The 13,232-nt window shown below is 54.3% G+C and overlaps 1 long non-coding RNA gene across 1 annotated transcript; it reads right to left on the bottom strand.

Annotated features, from left to right (window-relative positions):
* Positions 1 to 1,868: 1,868 nt before the first annotated feature.
* Positions 1,869 to 12,373, bottom strand: LOC105731866 (uncharacterized). Its single transcript, XR_001110841.2, has 3 exons — positions 10,965 to 12,373; positions 9,312 to 9,451; positions 1,869 to 3,592 (listed from the first exon to the last, which is right to left on the bottom strand). It is a non-coding gene; the product is annotated as an uncharacterized LOC105731866 (long non-coding RNA).
* Between the last annotated feature and the right edge of the window lie 859 nt (positions 12,374 to 13,232).

The following is a 13,232-nucleotide window of genomic DNA, read 5'->3' as shown; positions in this document are numbered from 1 at the left end:
GCGGGGCGAGCGCCGGGTGGGCGGGGCAAGCGCCGGGCGGGCGGGGCGGGCCGGGCGAGCGCCGGGTGGGCGGGGCGGGGCGGGGCGAGCGCCGGGCGGGCGGGGCGGGGCGGGGCGAGCGCCGGGCGGGCGGGGCGGGGCGAGCGCCGGGCGGGCGGGGCGGGGCGGGGCGAGCGCCGGGCGGGCGGGGCCGGGAGCCCAGCAGCTCCGTGAGGGTTGGAGACCCGCTTCCTGGCAGGCCTCAGCGTTGCTCTGAGGAAGGCACTCGGAAGAAAGCTTGGCCCGTTGGTGCTGTATGAGTTGAGCCATTATTGTCTTGTTTTTCTCTGTTTTTATTTTTGAGACAGACTCTCGCTCTGTCGCCCAGGCTGGAGTGCAGCGGCGCCATCTGAGCTCACTGCAACCTCCACCTCCAGGGCTCCAGCGATCCTCTCGCCCCAGCCTCCCGAGTGAAGCGTGCGCTTTAGCAAGCAGGAGAATTATCCCAGAAGAGCACACTGGGCCCTCCTTACGCTTGGCTTCACATCCGTGGATTCAACCAAGCAGACCGAAAATATTTTTTTAATCCAAAGCAATACAAAAAATACAAATTTTAAAATAATACAGTATAACAGATGTTTACAGAGCATTTACATTGTATTAGGGATTATAAGTAATCGATTTAAAGTACACAGTAGGATGTGCGTGGGTAATGTGCAAATACTACACCATTTTACATCAGGTACTTGGGCACCTGCAAATTTTGGTGTCTCTGAGGGTCCTGGAACCAACACCCTGAGGATACCACAGGACAACTGCAGTCCAGCCTGCGTGTGTGATCCAAGCAAACATGGTATGAAAATAATAACAGCGGAAGAAGAGGCTGGGCGCAGTGGCTCTCGCCTGCAATCCAGCACTTCCGGATGGCAGGTCAGCACTGGAGGATCATTTGAGGCCCGGAGTTTGAGATCAGCCCGGGCAATGTACCAAGACCCCGTCTGTACAAAAAAGATATATATTTTTAAATTACCCAGACGTGATATCATATGCCTGTGAATCCCAGCGACTCATAAAATTGAGGTGAGAGATTGCTTGAGCCTGGGAGTTCAAGGCTGAGACGAGCTGTGATCACACAACTGCACTCCACCTGTTGACAAATGGAGACCTCATCTCTAAAACAGGAAAGAAAAGAAAAAGAACAGTCTACTAACAAAACGAAAATACTGGACAATAATCCCCTGTAAGTTGGGAGGCAGATTATTACAGCGACAGCGTTCTGGGTCTTTTTATTTTGGGGAGAGGGATTAAAATATTTGCTTAACACTAGTTCTTCTGAGGTTAAAATTGCAAGGTGAAATGTCACGATTAGCCATTTAAAAGAGAAATGGTGTGGATATATTCCAAATTAGCAGGGAGGAAAAACGTAAGACGCACACACACATGCGCGCGCGCACACACACACACACACACACACACGGACAAAATCCAATGAAAAACTGAAAGGTAAGAAAGGGAGGGAAAGGCGAGAAAAGCATGCGGCACAGAACTGTCTCCAGGAACAGCGGGTGAGACGCTCAGTCCAACACCCCAGCGAAAACAGCGAAGCTGGTGGATAAACCGCTTTGAAAAGAATCCCTCAAGCGTCAGAGGACTGAAAACACAGGAAGAAACCCCCAGCCGCACACTGTAGCGCAGGACGCAGCAACGGAGGCCGAATTGTTTCAGACCAGCTCCTGAGAGCAGCCGCCTCCCGAGAGCAGCCATCAGAGCCGGGCAGCGCCGCACAGAACCGTCCAGGGCACGGGAGCTGCGGGGCCGCCGCGAGGCTCTGCAGGGCCCAGACAGGAGGGGCGGGCCCGGCACTCCACACCCCTGCAGCGTGTCCCAGCTGTAGGGCACGTTGGGAGCCCGATGTAGGGCTGAGTGCCCACAGGGTCGCCGGGTGAGCCTTACGCTGTGCTGAGGCGCAGGATCCGAGAAATAAAGAGACAGGACACAGAAGTACAAGAAAAACGCAGCTGGGCTCGGGGGGCCACGCCATCTATAAGCAGAGTCAGGCGAGGCCCCGAATGTCCAGAAGCCTGAGTATTTATTGTGCATAGGTTAGGGGGCAGGGCAGTGAGTGAAGTCATCTTTAAGGATAGTGATAGGGTCGTGAGCAACAAAACATGGGGTCCACCCCCATTAGGTCACCTAGGCCAGGAGGTGGACGGTGCACAGCAAGGGGCCGGTTCCCACGAAGGCAAGGGCCGTGTGCAGTAAGGGGTCCACCCCCTTTGGTCGCCGAGGCTTGAAGGTGGGCTGTGTGCTGTGAAGAGGGTGCAGTGTGCAATATCTATCTATGGGAAACTACTGCTAAGAAGATTTATAGGGGGATGCTTTAAATCACACAGCAGTGACAGAGCTGTCAAGGTTACCGCCACCTTCTGGCAGCTTCCAGTGGGTTCTACGGGAAGATGCTTTTCAAGCAGCACAGTAGCAAGAGCTGATAAAGTTCACAGTCACCAAGGTGGATTGCTGTTCTGAGGGCAGCCTTCCACAAGAACGGGAGCAAGGTCCTACAACTCCTTCATCAGGAGGAGTGGCTCTCACCCCAAGCCTGCCACACAGCGGGTATCTTTACGACACTGAACGCTGCCGCCTGGGCCATGGATTCTTGTCCTGGTGTAACTGTTTTTCCCTGAAATCATGCTCTGCACTGTGTCTGCTCCAGACATTCCTCCGATTATAAGCTGCTTATTCCTTAATTCATGCTCTGTACTGTGTCCACTCTAGGCATTCCTCCAATTATGAACTAAGATATAATTATAGGTATATATGTAGGGAAATATTCTTTAGGCACTCATACTATCAACTCTTATATGATTATATATAGAGGATTATATAAAGGGATTCTTCAAGCCCTATTTCTATAAACTAATATATGATTGTATAAAGGATTATATAAAAGGAAATGGCTGAGTAGTAACACTATAAAGTGAGATATTCCTCAAGCCCTAACTGTGCCAGGGTTCTGCTTAGCTCTCATTCCTCGGTGCCTATATGGGGGTTACCCACACCAGCCACACAGGACCTGGCGAGACGCTGCCGTGCTCTGCACACTGGGGCCACTGGACCAAAGTCAAGGCTCAGGCAGGGAGGCCTGGTAGAGACTTTGGGCTTTCCTTGGGACCCCAAAGGGCTACCGCCTAAAAGCAAAGGTGAACCAAAAACAGAATTGTCTTTGCAGGGACCAAAGCCCTCCTTAAATCACCTCAAGCCCTGAGAGAATTAAGGTGAGCCGCTCACCCGGACACCTGCCGGAAGAAAAGTAAACGTTCCCTGGAGGAAGGTAAGACAAACAAAATGAAAACAGACAGAAATCCTCCCTGCACAGTGCTGGAATGGACCCCGGGTCGGGAAAGCAGGATCACAGCGTGCGCGACGGGGACATTCACAATTTGAAATACGTCTTGTATGCTGTGTCATAAAATTCTGCCAATGATAAACTCCAGAATTGTTAAATGACTCAACGACTGCATCACAGCTGTGAATGGAGATTTTTTTGTTCATTTGCGATCCACGCTGAAGTGTTGAGAGGTGAAGAGTCATTAGGTCTGTACCCAAAATGGCTCTGGAAATTAAAGCAAAACCAATAATTTAGATTACAAACAGAGACAGTGAGATTAAAGCAAAGCTAGCAAATGTTAACCATCGGTGGACCTGGGTGGAAACTGTGCACAGGTATTGTGACTTTTCTCTGAGTTTGAAATTTTTCAAAATGAAAACATTGAAAAAAGGATTAAAATCTCATGAAACTTAAGTCAAAATTTATCGAATGATACACTTGATCTTGCTTCATTATATATATATATGGGGGGGGAGGGAGAGAGAGAGAGAGAGTCTCCCTCTGTCACCCAGGCTGGAGGGCAGTGGTGTGATCTTGGCTCACTGCACCTCCACCTCCCAGGTTCAAGCAATTCTCCTGCCTCAGCCTCCCAAGTAGCTGGGACTACAGGCGCATACCACCAGGTCCAGCTAATTTTTCTATTTTTAGTAGAGATGGGGTTTCACCACGTTGGCCAGGATGGTCTCAATCTCTTGACTTCATGATCCGCCCGCCTCGGGCTGCCAGAGTGCTGGGATTACAGGCGTGAGCCACTGCCCCTGGCCCATTTTATTGTATGTAAATCATATCTCAATAAAGCTGGTAACATAACAGATTGGTTTAACAGCATGTTAAATCCAGCTAGGCTGGGAGAGGTGGCTCAGGCCTGTAATCCCAGCATTTTGGGAAGTTAAGGTGGGTGATGACCTGAGGTCAGGAGTTCGAGATCAGCCTAGCCAACATGGTGAAACCCTGTCTCTACCAAAAATACAAAAATTAGCCAGGCGTGGTGGTGGGTGCCTATAGTCCCAGCTACTCAGGAGGCTGAGGCAGGAGAATTGGTTGAACCCAGAAGGTGGAGGTTGCAGTGAGCAGAGATCACACCACTGCACTCCAGCCTGGGTGACAGAGTGAGACCCTGTCTGAAAAAAAAAAAAAAAAATCCAACTAAAAAGAGAATTAAGTAAACGGAAGACAGGTTGTAAAAAACAGATTCATCCTGAAACACGGAGAGAAAAGTAACGGACACTCCAGAACAGACACGGTAAGAAGGTCTAACAGTGTAATTGGATTCCCAGCCGGAAACAAGAGGGTGAAGGGGCAGAAACGGTATTTGATGGGGTGGTAGCTGATAGTTTTCTAAAAGTGATGAAAGACATGAAGCCACAGAGTCAAAAAGTGCTGTGAAGTCCACTAGGAAAAACACAGGGAAAGCAAAACATAAGCAGCATCGTAATGAAACGGCTGAGACCAAAGGCAAAGGGGAAACGTCAAAAGGGGCCCGAGGGAGGGAGGAGAGACCCGGTGTCTCCAGGGCGCACAATCAAAAGAGGGGCCTTTCAACAGCAGCGACGGAAACACGGCAGCGAAAACACCAACCCTCAGAAGCGAGTAGCTGGTAACCTAAAACTCTAAATCTGGCAACAAATATATCCCAAAAATGAAAGTTGAATAAAGACATTTTAGAAAACAAAATGTGAGAATATTTGTCACCTTAACCTTCACTTAAGAAAATATTGCGGCCGGGCACGGTGGCTCATGCCTGTGATCCCAGCACTTTGGGAGTCCGAGGCAGGTGGATCACCTGAGGTCAGGAGTTTGACTAGCCTGACCAACATAGTGAAACCAGTCTCTACTAAAAATACAAAAAATTAGTTGCGCGTGGTGGCAGGCACCTGTAATCCCAGCTACTCGGACGGCTGAGGCAAGAGAATCACTTGAACCCGAGAGGCGGAGCTTTCAGTGAGCCGAGATCACGCCACCATTGCACTCCAGCCTGGGCAACAAGAGGGAGACTCCGTCTCAAAAAAAAAAAAGAAAAGAAAAAGAAAATTTTGGGCTAGGTGCGGTGGCTCACACCTATGATCCCAGCACTTTGGGAGGCTGAGATGGGTGGATTACCGGAGGTCAGGAGTTTGGGACCAACCCAGTCAACATGGTGAAATGCTGTCTCTACTAAAATTACAAAAATTAGCCAGGAGTGGTGGTGGGCACCTGTAATCCCAGCTACTCGGGAGGCTGAGCCAGGAGAATTGCTTGAACCCAGGAAGCAGAGGCTGCAGTGAGCCAAGATCATGCCATTGCACTCTAGCCTGGGCAATAGAGTAAGAACCTGTTTCAAAACAAAACAAAATATTAAATGGTGTTCTTCGGCTGGGCACGGTGGCTCACCTGTAATCCCAGCACTTTCAGAGGCCGAGGTGGGTGGATGGCCTGAGGTCAGGAGTTCGAGACCAATCTGGCCAACATGGTGAAACCCCATTTCTACTAAAAATACTCCAGGCTGGAGTGCAATGGTGGGGGGGTTTCACTATGTTGGCCAGGCTGGTCTTAAACTCCTCACCTCATGATCCACCTGCCTCGGTCTCCCAAAGTGCTGGAACTACAGGCGTCAGCCACTGTGCCCAGCTGGAAACTGCATTTTTATACTTAGATTCTGTGGTTCTTGAAACAGGATTGAACGAAAGGGTAAGAGCTGACAGAGTAACAGGCTAACAGACTGCAGGAGCCCAGTGGGGCCCACCTGGCGGCCTCTCTCTGTAGCTCTCCTTCCTGCTGGGTGGGGGCGCGACCCCCTGGAATAAGGGTCTGACCACCTGTAAACAAGGCAGGCCAGAGAATTCCTTCACGGCCAGTTTTTACACAGGCGGAGGAAAAGTTAGTCACAGTTTTAGGTTCGTGGTTGGCTTTGGGGAAAAGGGGTTCAGGTTTCTACGACCCGTCTGGGAGAATGAGGAGCCAGAGATGGGGCAGGAGCAGGCCTGGATTCCAAGGCCTTCACTCCAGGGTGTGATTTTCTGAGCCCCAACAAGAGCAGCAGAAAGGGTACATTGTGCATAAACCCAATGAATCATAACCACATAAAACCATCACGTCACAGGGGTTCACATATTCACAGCACCAGCAGCTCAGGTGTTGTGAGGGACAGCCGAGCGAGAGGGAAGGACAGCCGCCCGCAGACGCCCTCGGTCCTGGCCAGGCCTGTGCCTGTCACCTCACATGGCAAGCGCCTGCAGGTGTATTAGGGAAGCATGCGAGATGCAGAGGTGATCCTGGTTATCCGGTGGGCCCTGAGTGTAACCCCAGTGTTCCTAGAAGGGGAAGTGGAGGGGATTTGACACAGCAGAGGCTGTAGTGACCTCAGGAGACATTGGAAGATTGCCCTAAAATGTGCCCCCGGGTTTGTTTTAATGAGGTGTGGGGAAACACATATCCCGGCCATGACAGGCCAGGAGGAAGGCCTTGCCATGTGCGTGTGCAATCCTGATACAGATTTTGGGGCTCTGTGAGGTGAGAGTCACACAGGTCTCTACCCTGCAGGCAACGCCTTTCGGGTAATGGCACAATGGCTTACAATAACCATGGGGAGAGGCCGCTGCGGATGGGGTCAGAGGCTCAGGGTCTGTGACAGCATCTGTCCCAGGAGAACTGGTGGCAGCTAGTCACTTGTGGGTTTAACAGTGGACGGCACAGGGCCAAGAGGAGCAGGTTCCTGCATCAGAAGCCGCCGGGCAGCTTACGGCTGTCAGGAGAGGCCGAGAGATGCCGGCCGGCTAAGAAGAGGCTGCCAGCGCCTCTACGGCGGAGTCTCTGAGGGCACCAGCAGGAGTGCCGGAAGATCTTAAGCTTTTGTTTTGCTTTTAGCCAGGGTCTTGCTTTGTCCCCCAGGCTGGATGTAGTGTCGAGATCACAGCTCACTGCAGCCTTGACCTCTCAGGCTCAAGTAAGCCTCCCACCTCGGCCTCCTGAGTAGCTGGGACGGCAGGCATGCACATGCCTGGCTGATTTTTTGTTTATTTATTGTTTGTGGACAGGGTCCCTCTGTGTTGCCCAGGCTGTTTTCAAACTCCTGTGCTCAAGTGACCCTCCTACCTCAGCCTCCCAAAGTGCTGGGATTACAGGCGTGAGCCACCGTGCCTGGCTGTTTTTTATTTGGACGTAAAATTTGGAAAGAAGAATACGTGGCCACTAGAACCCAAAAAGAACTAAAAGATACTGGGGTATGTGTCAGCAGGAGGGCACCCTCCACGGATGTGGGCCCGCGCCTCGGAAGAAGGGCTGGGCTTCGGAGGTCCCGGCGCAGCCTGGAAACGGGGCTGTGTCCTTGGAGGTGGCGGCGAGCTGTGGCTGAAACAGGCACGGGCGGGCGGAGTGGAGGCCAGTTCCTGAGCTGGGGAGTCAGGGGCGGGGACCCTGCTGGGTGCTGGGTGTGCGGCCTGAGGGCCCACTGCAGCCTCGAGGTCGTGAAAACCCATCGGGAGAAACCCGTTATTTTTCCTCCGCTTGTATCTGGGGAGTTACTGTTTTTTCCTTTCTCCCCACCGCCATCCCTTCTTTCTGTTTAGGCTCTGATCTGCCCTAAGCCCTGGTTTTTAGTTGCTGTCTCTGGCTGATAAGAGGGAAGGAGCGGAGGGAAGCAGCCCCTGGGACGGCCCCCGTCCGCCGCGTGAGCCCCGGGGACGGCCCCCCGTCCGCCACGCCGTCCGCTGCGTAATCCCTCCTTCTCTCTTTTTCCCTCTTAAACAAAATCTTGGTTTTCGGCTTAAAAATCTGGCTTATATTTCTAGGTGAGTAGAATTTTTTTCCCTTTACTTCTTGTCCATCTTGACTGTATTAACTGCATTTTTTTTTTTTTTTTTTTTTGAGAAAGACTCTGGCTCTCTCACTCAGGCTGGAGTGCAGTGGCGCAATCTCAGCTCACTGCAACCTCTATCTCCTGGGTTCAACCAATTCTCCTGCCTCAGCCTCTCGAGTAGCTGGGATTACAGGCGCCTGCCACCATGCCTGGCTAATTTTTGTATTTTTAGTAGAGATGGGAGTTCACCATGTTGGCCAGACAGGTCTTGAACTCCTGACCTCATGTGATCCACCCTGCTCTGCCTCCCAAAGTGCTGGGATTACAGCCATGAGCCACCGTGCCTGGCCTGTTTTGTGTATTCTTAATGCACTGGCCTTGGAGGTCTTGATCCTGGAGAGACCACCCCTCCCAGAGCCCAACTTCCTTGTCACACTCACACCAAGCCAATGTCCCTGCCCTTAGTCACCCCAGGGCAAAGTACCAGCCGACCAGGGCTGCTGAGTCCAGGGCCCAGGGAAGTCACTCCAACTCCAACCCACGCTGCCACGTCTGCCCTTCCTGCAGAGGCCTCAAGAACTGGGTCTCCCTACCACCCCGTGGCCCTGTGCGCTGTGCCCCCTTCTCTAGGGAAATGACATACGTCTTCTTTGCAGGCAGTTGTCTCCACATCTGCCACCTTACCGCGCCTGATTAAAAGCAAACCCAGGTACATATTTTAGAAGACAGGTGTGCGGCTTCAGCCCTGGAATCGAGAAGGGGCCAGTGGCTTTGCCTGGGGAGGGAGCCTGCTACTGCCAACATGTGGACCTGTAGAGGGCTTGTGCCAGCCCAGGCCATGCCATGCACCGGCACAGCAGGTCCACACCGTGGGATGGAGCCATGGGAAGATGGCAGAGCCCTTTCCAAGGGCAGCACACGGTTTTGTAAAATTTACTAAGTGAAGGCTCCTTAACCACAAGGGGTCCCACCCTGTCTCCAGCTTCCCCTCTTGCTGGGCTGGCACTGCAGAGGCAGTGGGCACGCTGGGGCCTGGCATGGGGATGTTTAGCTGTGGAGACATCAGCAGGATCAGCAGCGCTGCCATGCCCTTCCCGGCCACTTCCTTCCAGACATCCTGGGGTAGAGCTTCCAGCAACAACCATGGCAATTAACAGAGGACTGACTCACAGGAACTTCTGGAAGAGGAGGAAAGACCGTGCTGATGTAACAGGAAATGCCAGCATCGATGAGAGAATGCAGGACCCTGAGAGCAGCCTCACAAGAACCCGATGGACACAGTCATCCCAGAGGGCGCCTTGGACCAGCACCTGGGAAGAAAAGGCAGTGCCGAAACCCATCAGCCTGCAGAAGAGAGAAACCTGGCAAGTTTCCTCCAAATTTCACAACAGGCTTCACCATGCGGATGACGTAACCAGTCATCAGTCCAATTCTGTAAAGCAAGTCACACTTTAAAAAAAATCAGCCACGCTAGGCCAGGCACAGTGGCTCACACCTGTAATCCCAGCACTTTGAGAGGCCCAGGAGGGCGGATCACAAGGTCAGAAGTTCGAGACCAGCTTGGCCAACATAGTGAAACCCCTGTCTCTACTAAAAATACAAAAAATTAGCCGGGCGTGGTGGCGGGCGCATGTAATCCCAGCTACTCAGGAGGCTGAGGCAGGAGAATTGCTTGAACCTGGGAGGCGGAGGATGCAGTGAGCCGAGATCGTGCCATTGCACTTCAGCCTGGGTGACAGTGTGAGACACCGTCTCAAAATAAAATAAAATAAAATAATAAAATAAAATAAAATCACACATGCTAGAGGGCCTGAGGATTACCTTTCATCTTCCTCTTTTCTCTTTGGGAAATGATATTGCAAAGTTGTAAGGAGACAATAAAAAGGTGGATAAAAGGGCATCATAGCAGGCCATCACAAATAAAAACTCATGGTATTTTCTGGATCTTGTGGTGCTTGTGCTCTCAGTCAATTTTTAGAAATGCTTAATTTGTTACGATTTCTTCTCTCATCCTGAATAAATATACTTCTAATTTTATTTGTTTTTGAGACACAGTCTTGCTCTGTCACCTGGGCTGGAGTGCAGTGGCTCGATATTGGCTCACTGTGTCCTCCCCTCCTGGGTTCAAGTGATTCTCCTGTCTCAGCCTCCTGAGTAGCTGGGATTATAGGCATGTGCCACCACGGCCGGCTAATTTTTGTATTTTTAGTAGAGACGGGTTTGTCATGTTGGCCAGGCTGGTCTCGAACTCCTGACCTCAGGCAATCTGCCCACCTCAGCCTCCCAGAGTGCTGAGATTACAGGTGTGAGCCACCTCGCCCAGCCTCCATCTAATTTTATAATAATTATTTTGCACTTCTTCTTAAAGAGATCCCCATCGACTTCAGGCTGCCTGAAAATATGCTAGCTCCAGCCTGCGCTTACTTGGTCCTCTGCCTTGTGGCAGAGGTGCCCAGAGAGGTAGGGAGAGTGTCCCCAACAAGCAGCTGGACCCCACCTCACAGGACACCCTCAAATCAGTCCTGGCTGGCTCACAGATGTCAATGTAGAAGGTAAAAAGACTCCCCTCCTAACTGGGGAGCCACTTTAAGACCTGAGGGGATGCAGGTGCTTAAACAAGACATACCCCCTGCGGAAGGGAAAGGTCAGTGGAATGGCGGGAAAGCTAGGACCACCAAAAGCCACCGTGTGGGGGGTCTGGGCACACGTGACATGCACCAGCCGGCCACCTTGCTCCCAGATCCTGCATTTGCAAATACACCTGCTTGCTAAATGTGTTTAAACCCCAGAATCAACGCTCACTGTGCTTCCGCGGTTACTCACGGACGGACACGGACGAGCTCAGCGCCAAGAAGTCTGAGATCCGGTTTCAGGGCTGGCTCCTCCTGAGGCTGGAGGCAGAACCGGTCTGTCCTCTCTCCACCTCTCTCCGGCTCCAAGCCCTCCGTGTTCCTGGCCTGAGGAAGTGCCGCCCGACCTCCGCCTTCATCCTCCCGTGGCCTCTGCCTGCGAGCGTGTCTCCAGCTCCTGTGTCCATAAGGACGTGCCGTGCTGGAGTGAGGCCCGTCCTCACGACCGTGTGTCAGCTTGGGTGACTCTGTAGACAAGGTCACATTCTGAGGTGCTGGGGTTGGGACTTCAACACAGAATTTGGGGGACAGTTCCATCTGTAAGTGTGATTAGACTTTAGCATCCTGGTTTCCTCAGGGAGCAGGGGTTGAGAGGCCTTCACCAGAACCTGACGTGAGCACCCCCGTCTCTACTTCCCGTCCTCCAGAGCTGCGAGAAACACGCTTCTGTGGTCTAAGCCTCCAGTCTGTGGCCTCCTGTCACGGCAGCCCAGACTGACCACGACGGCCAGGACAGGGAGTGGGAGAGGGAGACGGTGCCGGGACATGGAGGGCCTGCACAGAGGGGGGTCTCCGCCGCAGACAAGCTCCATTGGGGCGGGTGCTGACGTCCAGGCCGCAGTTCAAAGTTTTAAGGCCCCACCAGCAAGAAGCAGCTGGTGGCTTCAGAAGATAGGAAGTCCGTGGAAGGTCTGACAGAAGCGTGGTTTGCCCACCATTTTAATTAACGTGTGCGTCAGAAAGCACCAAATTCTGGTAGAAATGGTCAGATGAGGGTTTTCCAGGCGTTTCTGACGCTGTCCACTGTCTCCTTGATGGTGAAAGGCATGTCGTTTAAACGGTGTTTCCTCAGAAGTCGGCAGCAGTCGGCCCGTGGGAAGTGGGCTCAGTGAACCCCCACCTCCTCGTGGGCAGCGTGGCTGGGTCCGAGCTCTCCCAGAGCCGAGGCACAGGGGTCTTGGGGCCTGGCTGAGGGCAGGCTCAGGGTTGGGGTCTGGAGGAGGAGACAGGACACGCAGGGTTGGTGACTCTGGGCCTCCCAGCACAGGCAGGCGTCAGGAGGTGGCTCCGGAGAACACCTGCCGCAGGGCCTCTGCTCTGGGTCTCCGCCTGGACATCTTCCCGCTGCCTCCAGGCAGCCCCTCCTGGTCACTCACATTCTTCAGTGTGCGTCTGTCCCAAGCACAGCTCCTGGAGGGCCGGGGTCCCTGAAGCTTTCGCTATGTTCCCTTCACCTGGGGGCCCACCGAGGGCCCTGCCCCAGCAGCTTAACCAACAGTTTCTGGACAAACAGAATCCCCCCAGGTTGAGGACCGAGTTGAGGGCAGAGTTCCCCTCCACCATTTCAGGGGCCTGCTCTCCTCCCTCCTTGGACTGGGTCCCCAGCTCACCCTCCACTCCTGGAATCCCCCTGTGGCCTCGGTGCCCCCACCAGTGGAGCCCCCACGGCAGCTCCGCCCACTCCTTCCCTCCACAGCCTCCAGTCCCTTTCCTGCGTCTCCCCAACATCCTCCTCCCCGCCCAGTGCCTGCCGAGCTGGCCTTGGAGCCGCGCCCTCCGCGGGTCCCTGCTCGGTGGTTTCGGATGCGGCCCCCGACCGCGCAGACTCCTATCCACGGTTAGGCCCATGGGGGCAGGGACCCCGGAGTGCTGCCAGCGGCGGGGAGGGGTGACCTGCGTGGACGCGACTCCCAAAGGCCACCAGTGCCACCTGAACAAGACCCGGGTGCGCGCAGGGCAGGAGAGCTGGGCGCTCGGCGCGAGGCCCGGGTGGGAGTCGCGAGGGGACAGCCCGGGCCGCAGGCGGGTCCCCTGTTGCAGTGAGGACAGCGGTCCTGGGCCTCGGGCACGTCCAAGTCGGCGAGTGCGAGGACCCCACAGATGGAGCCGCCCACGCACCGCAAACCCCGCTTCCCGGGACCCACCCTGGGAGGCCTGCGGCACTGCTCTTCGCCTGGGCGTCCCGCGTGGGAGGCGTCTGCTGCGCAGTCGCGGGCCGGGGTGCCACAGGTGCAACGCCGCGCGTGCGGCGTCCGGAGGCCGCGTGAGGGGAAGTCTGGGCCGGCTGCGGTCAGGCTGAGCCCACGCAGACCAGTTCCCCGCGGCGGGTTCGCTAGGGGGCCCCCACGCGCAGGCCCCGCCCCGCCCGGTCACAGGGCCCGCCCCCGGCCCCGCCCATCCCGTAGCAGGCTCCGCCCCACCCACCGCAAGGCCCGCCCCTCCCCGCCCACCAGCAGCGCCC

Source organism: Aotus nancymaae, unplaced genomic scaffold (assembly GCF_030222135.1).
Source record: "Aotus nancymaae isolate 86718 unplaced genomic scaffold, 86718_ANA_hifiasm-v0.15.2.pri h1tg000006l, whole genome shotgun sequence".
NCBI lineage: Eukaryota > Metazoa > Chordata > Mammalia > Primates > Aotidae > Aotus > Aotus nancymaae.
The sequence above is the reverse complement of the archived record's forward strand: the minus strand, read 5'-3'. Positions and strand labels throughout refer to the sequence as shown.